At 54.8% G+C, this 10,598-nt stretch overlaps 1 pseudogene; it reads left to right on the forward strand.

The window, feature by feature from the left end:
- The first annotated feature begins 7,071 nt into the window (after positions 1-7,071).
- Positions 7,072-9,464, forward strand: LOC116745501 (annotated as a pseudogene).
- The last annotated feature ends 1,134 nt before the right edge of the window (positions 9,465-10,598 follow it).

Consider the following 10,598-nt stretch of genomic DNA (forward strand, 5'->3'; position numbering starts at 1 on the left):
TAATTAGCTCAAGGTCACACTCCAAAGAAGTGGCTGTGGCAGACTGTATTTTCCAAAGATGGCCCCATCATCCCATAATATATATCCCCATTCCACATGTTCTTCTTACCCTGTGACATTAACACCCCTCCATTAAGCGGTGGGGTACACGCTCCCCCCTCTTGGATCCTGGTGGATCTGTGACTCTGGCAGAAGTGAAGCTGCATCATTTCCCAGGCCAGGTAAGAAAAGGTGAAATAGCTTCTGTCTGGCTCTTTCTTGCCCCTAATCCAGCCAGCACACCGTGAGGAAGCCCAAACTAGCACACAGAGGGGCACACAGAGAGGCCTGTGAGGCGAGGAACTAAGACCCCATGCCAACAGCCAGCACCACATGCCAGACATGTGAGCAGCTGAGCCTTCAGACAATCCCCGCCCCTGGACTTTGAGCCTCCCCAGAAGACAATGGCAGAGCAGATACAAGTATCCCCACAAGCCCTGCCCAAACTGCAGATTCCTGAGCAAAATAAACAACACTGTTGTTTCAGGCCATAAGCTTCTGGACGGTTTATAATGCAGCATCAGATAACCAGAACAGTGAACCAAGCGAACTGACTCCAGAGCTGTGTTCCCGGCCACCCTGCAGTGGTCCCTGCTGTGAAAGACAATGTAGAGAAGGGGTATAGAGCTTAGGTCTGGAGTCAGACATACCTTCATGTGTTCAATCATTCATCCATTCATCAAATGTTTATCACATCCCTACTTTGTTCCAGGCTCTCTGCTAGGGCTGACGGTATTTCAGTGAACAAGACAGACAAATCCCTGGGGGGACTAGGGGTGGAGAGGTGGAGGACAAGAGAGGGATGACTTTACAACAGGTATTTACAATAGGGTGATGTGATCCAAAGGGGAGTGGGGGTGGGTGGGGAGCTCTGTTTAGAGGGGATGATCTGAGTCGGCCTCTCTGAAGGAGAGACTGTAAGGATGAGATGGATGCAGCTCTGTGAAGAGTAGAGGGCACGGCAACAAGTGTCAAGAATAGACCCAGATTCATGTCCTGGCTCCACTACTTACTAGCTGTGTGACCTTGTGGAAGTGACCCAGCCTCTCTGAGCCTCCACTTCCTCATAAGATGGGGATGCTTTCATAACCCACCTCATAGGATTGTTCTGAGGAGCCAAGGAACTAATACATGTATCTTGTGAGTTCAGGGCCTGGCACAGGAAGAGCTCCATAAATTTAAATGATTATGCTGAGGCCAAGGCTGCCAGTGGGATGCCTGGTGCCTCAGAGACCATTCTGCTCCCCATCAGAAACTGCCAGGCATAGCTACGAGGGGAGAGAATATGGACAGTGGAGGTGGGGGAGCCTTCCCACCGCTGCACTGGTGCCCAAGCCTCTGAGGATGGGTGAAGTGGATGGGGGTACACACACCTCCCTGAAGATGCTGACACATAGCCTGGCTTCTGCCACCCGCTGCAGCCATCCTGACTCATCTCCTCCACCCAGGGCTCACCCACCCATCACCCTCAGCTCAGAGCTTGAAGGATGGGGCTGGAGGTCGGACTGGTTGTCTCTCCCCAGGCCCCACCTGAACAGCACCCACACAGCCAGTGGGAGGGAAGCAATTTCCTCAAGTCAGAGGGAGGGACAGGGACAGGAATCCAGGAAAGAGGGCAGAAGACTCAGGGGCCTCAGGGGGCCAGGAAATCCTGCTGGGTAAAAATGTCACCAGCCATCAGACCTGCACACCCTCAAGGACCCTGGAGAGCGCCAGGTCATGGCCAACTCACGCACCCAGAGAAAAGAAAACGAATAAGCCGGGGCACACCACAATGCACACAGAGACATGCTCAGAGGACCACAGGTAACCACACAGACATGTGCAGACACAGTGATCCAGCAACACGCCCTCCAGGGACCCACGTGTACAGATGCGCACAGGTGTGCCTCACTGCGCCTGACTGCCTGTCACGCCCCCCCCCCCCCCCCCCCGCTCTTGCTCTCTACCAATCATCTAATTGGCAGGATCCCCCAGGTGCCCATACCTGATGCCATCTGCTGACCCAGCCTTGGTAGGGCCCAGCTAGCGCACCCAGCATGACCCAGGAAGGAGGCTGACAGCCCTGGATCTGAACTAGGGAAGGGGGTGGAACACCAGCCAGCCCGGAGATCAGGAGAAAGTTCAGAACCCAAACCAGGTCTCAGGCCAGGCTCCCCAGAGCACAATCCTTGCCTTGGTGTCCCACCTGCCTTGGGAGCCCCAATGGCCACTTGGCATCTTGAGAAGATAGAGTGGAATCTCTTTCTAACTTATCTATAAGGCCTAAAGCGTGGTGGCAAACACAGTAAAAAAAAAAAAAAAAAAAAGCAATGACAACAACAAAAAGAAAGTGTAGCACGGCAGACTGAGATCAGACATGATCCAGAACTTCTCACTAGAGAAGCACCAAAGCATTGAAAAAGGTGTGGGCAAGAAGAGAGTGTCATCTGGCTCTTAAAAAAAAAGGGGAGGAGGGACTTCCCTCGTGGTCCAGTGGTTAGGGCTCTGCGCTTCCACTGCAGGGGGCACGGGTTCAATCCCCGGTCAGGGAACTAAGATCCTGCATGCCGCAGCACGGCCAAATAAAATAAAAAATAAAAAGGGAGGAGATGGATAGGCTGGCATTACTGATTCTTTTTTTTTACTAAACTTATTAAAAACAAAAGGAGTCCCAAATTACAGAGGTCAGAGGAGTCTTTAAATGACTGTAAATGAAGACAGTAGCTGTTGCAACCGCCCAGCCCAGGCTAGGTGTGACCTTGCCTGAAGGCAAAAGGATGGACACCATGACCTTTGTATTGCCAGCCTGAGCTGCCCCTGCATAAGCAAGAGGCAGCTGGACACCTTCCCCACTGTACGACCTCCCCCTGGGGAGGGCCACGTTGCCCAGAGATGGGAGAGGATAGGAAGACAAGGGTCACCGTGGTACCATGGCAACGGGTCTTGGCAGAGGTACATCCTCGCCTTCTCCAATCACCGCTCACAACGGGACCCAAGTATTTGCCGACAGCACCTCACCTGCCAACGTGGGTGGTGGCCCAGGAGGAGCAGGTAGATGCACTGGAAAAAGGAAAAGAAGGGAGCTTATAGGTACTGTACCCTGAAGTAGGATACCTGCCCCGGCTTATGCCCTAGGGCCCCCCCAACTAATCCTCAACCAGTGCTGTCCCTTCCCTCACACCACCCCGTCGCTCTCCCACCGGCCCAGCCTGTCCCTGCCACTCCAGACACCCCCCAATCCTCGACTCACTCCACAACCCCGGTTCTGCCATCATTCTGGGCCACTCTCTGCCAACCCGCTCTCCCCTCCCTTCCTGTTCATTTTCTCTCGCCCTTCCCCACCCCTGTGCCCTGTCCTCCCCACTGACTGTGGCCCAGACCAGTGCCCATGACCATCTGGCAGCTCCAAACGCCAGCATCTGCCCTCTCGCCACCCGTCCTTTAAACACCTGCTTCCGAGCTGCCTGTTCCCCTCGCCCCTCTGCCCACCCTCCAGGCTCCCATGTCCTCCAGGGGACACAGCCCAGGGAAAGGCACATATGAGCAGCTGGCATTGTTGTCTCCAATCCACAGAATGCGAAGCAGAGCCGTTCAGGGGTTCTGGGAGACTGGGCCACAGCTCCAGGAGGAAATGACCAGGTCAGGTGTCTGGCCCCTGAGCCCAAGAGTCTCTGACGAGGAGGGGGTTCTTTAGAGGTCACCTAATCCAGCCCCCTCCTCCACTTAAGTGAATGAATATCTGGGCCACCCAGAAGGTGCTGTCTTCCCAAATATACGGAAATATTCCATTCACAGAGCTCTCGCTATGGACACACCATCATGTTCAAAAACTTGATAGTAGTTTATTTAATACCCATAACCCCCAGATAAGGAAACTGAGGCCCAGAGAAGATAGGAAATTTGCCCAAGGTCACGCAGTGTCGGTCACCTCAGGGCGTACTCCAGACACTCTCGGTCCCACTTCCTACTCCAGCGACTTCTGCAATGACCGGTTCCCTGCAGGCTTTGAGAGCAGCCACATGGCAATGCTTCTTCGAGGACCCGGCGGGACCGTCTTTGAAGCCGCAGTGCGGGGTGCCCACACGAACCCACTGGGACCTCACACGTAAGGCCTGGAAGCATGTGAGAGTTAATGTCCACGGACGGAACAGAGCTGATGGATGAACACGTCCCTGTTTCTCTCCCCAACCGGGCAGTTCTGAAACGCATCCCTTAAGGCTTCTCAGGAGACCTCCCAGGACAGAGCGGTAGTAAGATAAAAAGAATGCATCCTCGGGTTCTGCTTTGAGGAAACACAGGTGGAAACACAGACAGTGGTGGAGGTGGGATTCAACCCAGGTCTGCTCTGCTGCTGCCACCACCATCCATGCTGGGGTCCCCTTCCCTCGAGGTTCAAGTCATTCTGAACCACAGGGGCTCAGCCACACTTGATCCAGACAGGATCATGGTCGGCGTGGGGACGGGATGCCTGCAGCAGCAAGGTCATCTTCTCTGGAACTGAGGCCACCTCCCGATAAATCGCCTAACAGCCTGGGCTGAGCGGGCTGAGCGGGGTTCCCAGCTAGCTGTGCCCTGGCCCTACTCAACTTTAGCGTCCGCCTCTGCCCAGAAATTTGGGGACTCTAAGTCCCCCATCCCATCCAATCCTCCCCACACCCTGCCCCCTGCCCTCCATTCCTCAACATCTTAGAAAGGAGGAGGAACCTGAGGTAGTTTCTGGAAGCCTGAGCATCCAGGTCTAGAAGATACCCACCCTGACCCACACTTAGAAAATCCAACACACTCGCTTGGAGATGAGGGCAGAGCTTCCCCCAACTCCTGCCCAGGTCTCAAAGACGTGCTGGGACTTTCCAGGGGGAAAACACTGCTGGGGACCTCACATGCCCTGAGTCACTCCCAGCCTCCCAGCCCCAGGCAGCTGTGAGCTCTCTGTTTACTCCTCACTCTGCAGCAGGAAGAACGGAGTGGGGCGGTGCCTTCTCCCCTCTCCATGGGAAACTGAGGCGCGTGGGGCTTAAGGGACAGCCCCAGGGTCACAAAGCATGAAAAGAACCAGCGAGCGCTGGCGCCCAGCCCAGGACAACCCTATTATTCCCTATGGAGGCTGCTCCAACGGGGGCCCCTCAGCAGAGGTAGATCCCCGCCTTCAGAGCCCAAACCCCACTTGCATATAAATGCCCTTGGGTTTCTTAAGAAGGCTGTAGAGGAGCTACAGAAAACAGATGAGGAGAAAGAAGGACGGGCCCCTGAACCAGCTCCGGGTCAGGACACCCAGCATGCCCTGGACCCCCACCCAAGGCAGGCATCCCACGCTCATCCACCCAGGGCCTCCAGAAATGAGCATCAGGCTGATGCTGGCCCGGCCCCAAAGGTCCACAAAGGCCTCTCACACAGCACCCCACCATCCTCTCCCCTCCCTGCAACAGGCACAGGTTGGAGTGGGCATGGGGTGGGGTTTATGTCCTTTCGGAAAAAAACAAACCAACCCAGCCTAGCTACAGGGTCCTCCTGGGGGTCCTGGTTTTTTCCTCTCGCCACCACCTGTAAACACCCCACCTCTGAGCTCCACCTCGGTCAGCTACACACTCTATACAGGATGCGTGTGCGCCATGACCCACCCGTAGGGGTGTCTGAGGACAGTCACCCCACCTCCCAAACAACCCACTCCGCTGAACTGTTCCGTGGAATCGCAGCGCAGGGCTCACACGCGTCCACACGAGCTGATTTCTCTTTGCAAACACCTGCATTTGCACTCACAACATACACCCCAATTCCACCCTGGGTTCAGTCCCACCCCGGACTCGCGTCCTGATCCCTGCTGACTACGGGATTACCACCCAGCCCCGAATCCGCTGACCTTCTGTGAAGCCGGCGCCCGGGGCTCACTCCTCGACGTGGACGGAATGGCAACAGTCTGTCGCGGCGGCTCTCTCGGCCCGTGTGCCCGCGGCGGCGGCGTCCCCCTTCTCCATCCGGCGGCGAGCCCCCTCCTCCTCCGCGACGGGCTGCCCTGGCCGCCCGCCCCGCCGCGCGCACCGTCACCGCGGCGCGCGCGCGCGCACCACGGCCGCGGCTCGCCGGGCACAAAGCGGCTCCCCCTGCCCGCCGCCGCCGTCGCCGCCACGCGCACACCTGGCAGTCGCGCCCCGGCCGCCGGAGCCGCGCTCGCCGCGGGAAAGCCCGCGCCTGGCCGAGGCGGGGCCCTCCTGCCGCCCTCCACGACGCCGCCGCCTGAGTCTGCGCCCCGGTTCCGGCAGTGCCCACCCGATTCGCCCCGCGCCGCAGCCGCGTAGCTGCCGGAAAGTGGTGGGGAGACGGAGGGGCGGGCACGAGCGGCAGGAGAGGGCGCGGGGGCGGTGGGGGGCCGGTACGGCGAGTCCGGGGTGCGGCGCCCGCGGGATGCTCCAGTCGCCGCCGCCAGGGGACTGCCCGAGGCGGCTCCTCGGGAACAAAGGCGCGGGGAGGGGCAGGCGCGCCCAAGGGACCCAGGGGAGCGGAGGAGGGGACAGCCCACCGGCCCACAGAAGTTCCTGGAGAATGGGGCCCGGGCCGGTGGGGAACGGAGGTGAGGAAAGATCTGCGGGTCCCTGGTGGATTGAGGAAGACACCGGTGCTCTCGCCAGCTCGTCGTGCGGTGGGGATGGAGAGGCGGTTCAGTGCTATCTGGACTTGGAAGTGGGAGGTTTTAGGGACTGCCAGAGTCCTTGAAACTGTCGTCGTCGTCCCCCCTCTACCCCCCCGCCTTCGACCTGGCAGCCGGGAGCTTTCATTCATTCGTTGCACAGCCATCCTCCCAGCTTTGGCCAAACCAAGTGTGTTCCTGAACTTGAAGGGGTTGAAGGCAGGAAGGGTGCCCTAGGGAGCCTTTGAGACGCTTGAGTCTTCCTCCCTAACCTCCACGGAGGGCGGCCTCTGAATATGGCTTGCACATCTCAGTGATGGGAAGTCCAGTCCCTCAGGGGCAGCCCACGCTGTATTCGGGCAGCTCTAAATGTTAAAAAGCCCTCCATTTAATTGCATGGAAAGCTGCATCCTTTCCATCTGCTGGCCATGGCCTCACTCTGCTCTGGCCACAACAGCTTCCTGCTTCTGGAACAGAGGTAGGGCCTTGTTAACTGCTGTTTCTCTTCCCATCTCCTGTGCCCCTCCCCAGCCTTTATTCAACACCCCTCACCAGCAGCTTCTCCATAGGTCTGCCCCCTGAGTCCTTCAGAACTCAGCTCAAATGTCACCTTCTCAGAGAGGCCATCCACCTCTTCCAAACTCCCCACACACCCACTGGTCACTCTTTATCTGATGCTCTGTTTCAGTTTGTTCAGTACTCTGGTCATCTCAAGATATTCTCTTGTCTATGCGTCTATAGTCTGTCTCTCCCACTAGAATTTGTGTCTTTTGGAGGCAGGACCCTTGTCTTCCTTAAGACTAGGCATCGTAACCCCAGGGCCTGACCTGGAGCAGGGTGGAAAGCAAAAAGGAAGGCGGGTGGCCAACCCACCCTCTGAGTCCCTTCAGCAGCTTAGCCCATCACCCCAAAATGTAACCTGCTCAGCCATTCAAGGGTAACGTCAGCATGGTACTAGCAGAAGAACATGCTCAATCTCTGTCCACAAAATAAATGAGGAAATGATAGAGCATTCCTCTTAGTCTGAGACAAAATAGCACGTTCCTCCTCAGCTCTGGACTCTGCCCTGAGCTCTTGCAGCCCCAAGACATGAGCATTTTCTTAAAACATGGGGCCATACCCAAGCTTCTGGTCAACTGGAACCTCTCAGACAGCTGATGCCCTCAGCCTGCTGCCCAGGTGCAGACAAGATTGTCTCCTTTATTTCTGTTAAACTGTACCTTCTAGACTTGGACCTGGACTCCAAGCCTCCGGGGCACTTCGGGTCCAACTGTGCCATCTTGTCCGTTGGGATGGTGCCCAGGTTCCTGCCATCGGCAATGTCCCCGGCACGCTGTCTACATCCTTCCTCACCAAGTCCCTCATGAACACACTGAGCAGACTCAGCAAGGTCAGCCCACTCGTCAGCCTCCCTAGCTGTGCCCTCCCCCAGCCCACATTCCTCTGTGTCACCTGCAGGCTTTGATGGGAAGAAAAGCACAATTTCTTGCTGAAACTCAGAACCACTGTCTCCCGCTTTACCACCCCCAGCCTACCTTCTAGTCTAGAAGACCAATCAGAAAAGCAAATAAGCTTCCCCCAGCAGGATGGGTTCCCAGGGAATTCACTCCCTGATGCTGGCCCTCTATCTCTTTCTTTTCTAAGTCCCCCCAAACCATCTCTTTAATAACAGACTCTGAAACCTGACCAGCAATGATGCTGAGCTCACTTATTTATGGTTCGTGAACTTATTTCCTCTGCGCTGATAAAAATTACCCTCGCCCTCTCCTGCTTTGGGGCCCATGCCTCGTTCTCTGAGAGGCAGTGCGCATAGTGGTTGCAAGCACTGCCACTTACCCTGCGCCTCAGCTTTGTCATTTGATAAATGGGGAGTACGGTACCTAGATCATAGCATTGTTATGAAGATTAAATCAATGTATGCCCGCGAAGCATGTACAACATGACGCGTCATAAACACACAGAAGTTAGTACAACTTTTGTGATATAAGAATAATAGTTGAGAGAGATAGCGCCGGGGCAAGTGAGAGCCGGACGGGCACTGGGCGACCCTGTGCCTCGCGGAGGAAAAATAATTAAGCGTGGGCAAAAGAGATCCTAAGAAGCCGAGAGGCCAAATGTCATCATAGGCATTCTGTGTGCAAACTGGCCGGGAGGAGCACAAGAGGAAGCACCCAGACGCTTCCGTCAACTTCTCAGAGTTTTCTAAGAAGTGCTCAGAGAGGCGGAAGACCGTGTCAGCTAAAGAGAAAGGAAAGTCTGAAGACATGGCAGAGGCGGACAAGGCCCGTTAGGAAAGAGAAATGAAAACTTCTATCCTTCCTAAAGGGGAAACAAAAAAGAAGTTCAAGGGTCCCAATGCACCCAAGAGGCCTCCTTCGGCCTTTTTCTTGTTTTGTTCTGAGTGTCGTCCAAAACTCAAAGGAGAACATCCTGGCCTATCCATTGGTGATGTTGCAAAGAAACTGGGAGAGATGTGGAGTAACACTGCTGCAGGTGACAAGCAGCCTTAGGAGAAGACGGCTGCTAAGCTGAAGGAAAAGTACGGAAAGGATATTGCTGCAAACCGAGCCAAAGGGAAGCCTGATGCAGCAAACAAGGGAGTCGTCAAGGCTGAAGAAAGCAAGAAAGAGGAAGAGGAGGAAGATACAGAGGGTGATGATGAATACGTTGGTTCCAGCGCAGTTTTTTTTTTCTTGTCTATAAAGCATTTAACCCCCCTGTACACAACTCACTCCTTTTAAAGAAAAAAATCGAAATGTAAGGCTGTGTAAGATTTGTTTTTAAACTGTACAGTGTCTTTTTTTGTAGAGTTAACACACTACCGAATGTGTCTTTTTTTTTTTTTTTTTTTTTTTTTTTTTTTTGCGGTACGCGGGCCTCTCACTGCTGTGGCCTCTCCCGTTGCGGAGCACAGGCTCCGGACGCGCAGGCTCAGCGGTCATGGCTCACGGGCCCAGCCGCTCCGCGGTACGTGGGATCTTCCCGGACCGGGGCACGAACCCATGTCCCCTGCATCGGCAGGCGGACTCTCAACCACTGCGCCACCAGGGAAGCCCTCGAATGTGTCTTTAGATAGCCCTGTCCTGGTGGTATTTTCAATAGCCACTAACCTTGCCTGGTACAGTATGGGGGTTGTAAATTGGCATGGAAATGTAAGGCAGGTACTTGTGGGTGCACAGCACAAATTAGTTATATATGGGGATGGTAGTTTTTTCATCTTCAGTTGTCTGTGATGCAGCTTATACGAAATAATTGTTCTGTTAACTGAATACCACTCTGTCATTGCAAAAAAAAGAAAAAAAGTTGCAGCTGTTTTGTTGACATTCTGAATGCTTCCAAGTAAATACAATTTTTTTATTAAAAAAAAAGAATAATAGTTAATTTTTTGAGTGCTGAGTCACAGAGCTATGGCAGCTTCCTCTTCAAGTCTCCTGGGAGGTAGCCTTCCCAGGTATGAAAGCTGAAGTTATTTTGAATAACTCCATCCTTCCTATCTTATGATTGCTTCCCTCCGCCATGGACTCAACTGGGCTCCTGTGACTCTGAAGAGCATTCTTGTTCTTTGGCTCAAAAAAGGTTAGCCTCGAGCCACCTGCATGGGCAGGAGATCCCACCGTCCTCTTCTTCCCTGGCTGTAATCTTGGGCGGGTATAGCTGGCCCACATCAGTCTTGGAGCTAGCTTCCCTTCCAGCCTTCCTACCGGTGAGCCTGCATTATGTTCATTTGTCCTTCACCTGGTGCCTGATTAATGAGCTCCTTCTCTGGGCTAGGACCTCGGGATACAGAAGCGGGAAAAGGCCCTGCCCTCATGGACCTCACATTCCGGGGGAGTCACAGACAATGAACAAATAGGCAAATAAGATAACGTCAGGTCATGGAGAGCTTTTGACGAAAGGAAAGGAGGTGAGGAAGAAGCTGCTTTACGTCAGATGGTGCTTGGCTCACAATAGGGCT

This window comes from Phocoena sinus, chromosome 20 (assembly GCF_008692025.1).
Source record: "Phocoena sinus isolate mPhoSin1 chromosome 20, mPhoSin1.pri, whole genome shotgun sequence".
In the NCBI taxonomy this organism is placed as follows: Eukaryota; Metazoa; Chordata; class Mammalia; order Artiodactyla; family Phocoenidae; genus Phocoena; species Phocoena sinus.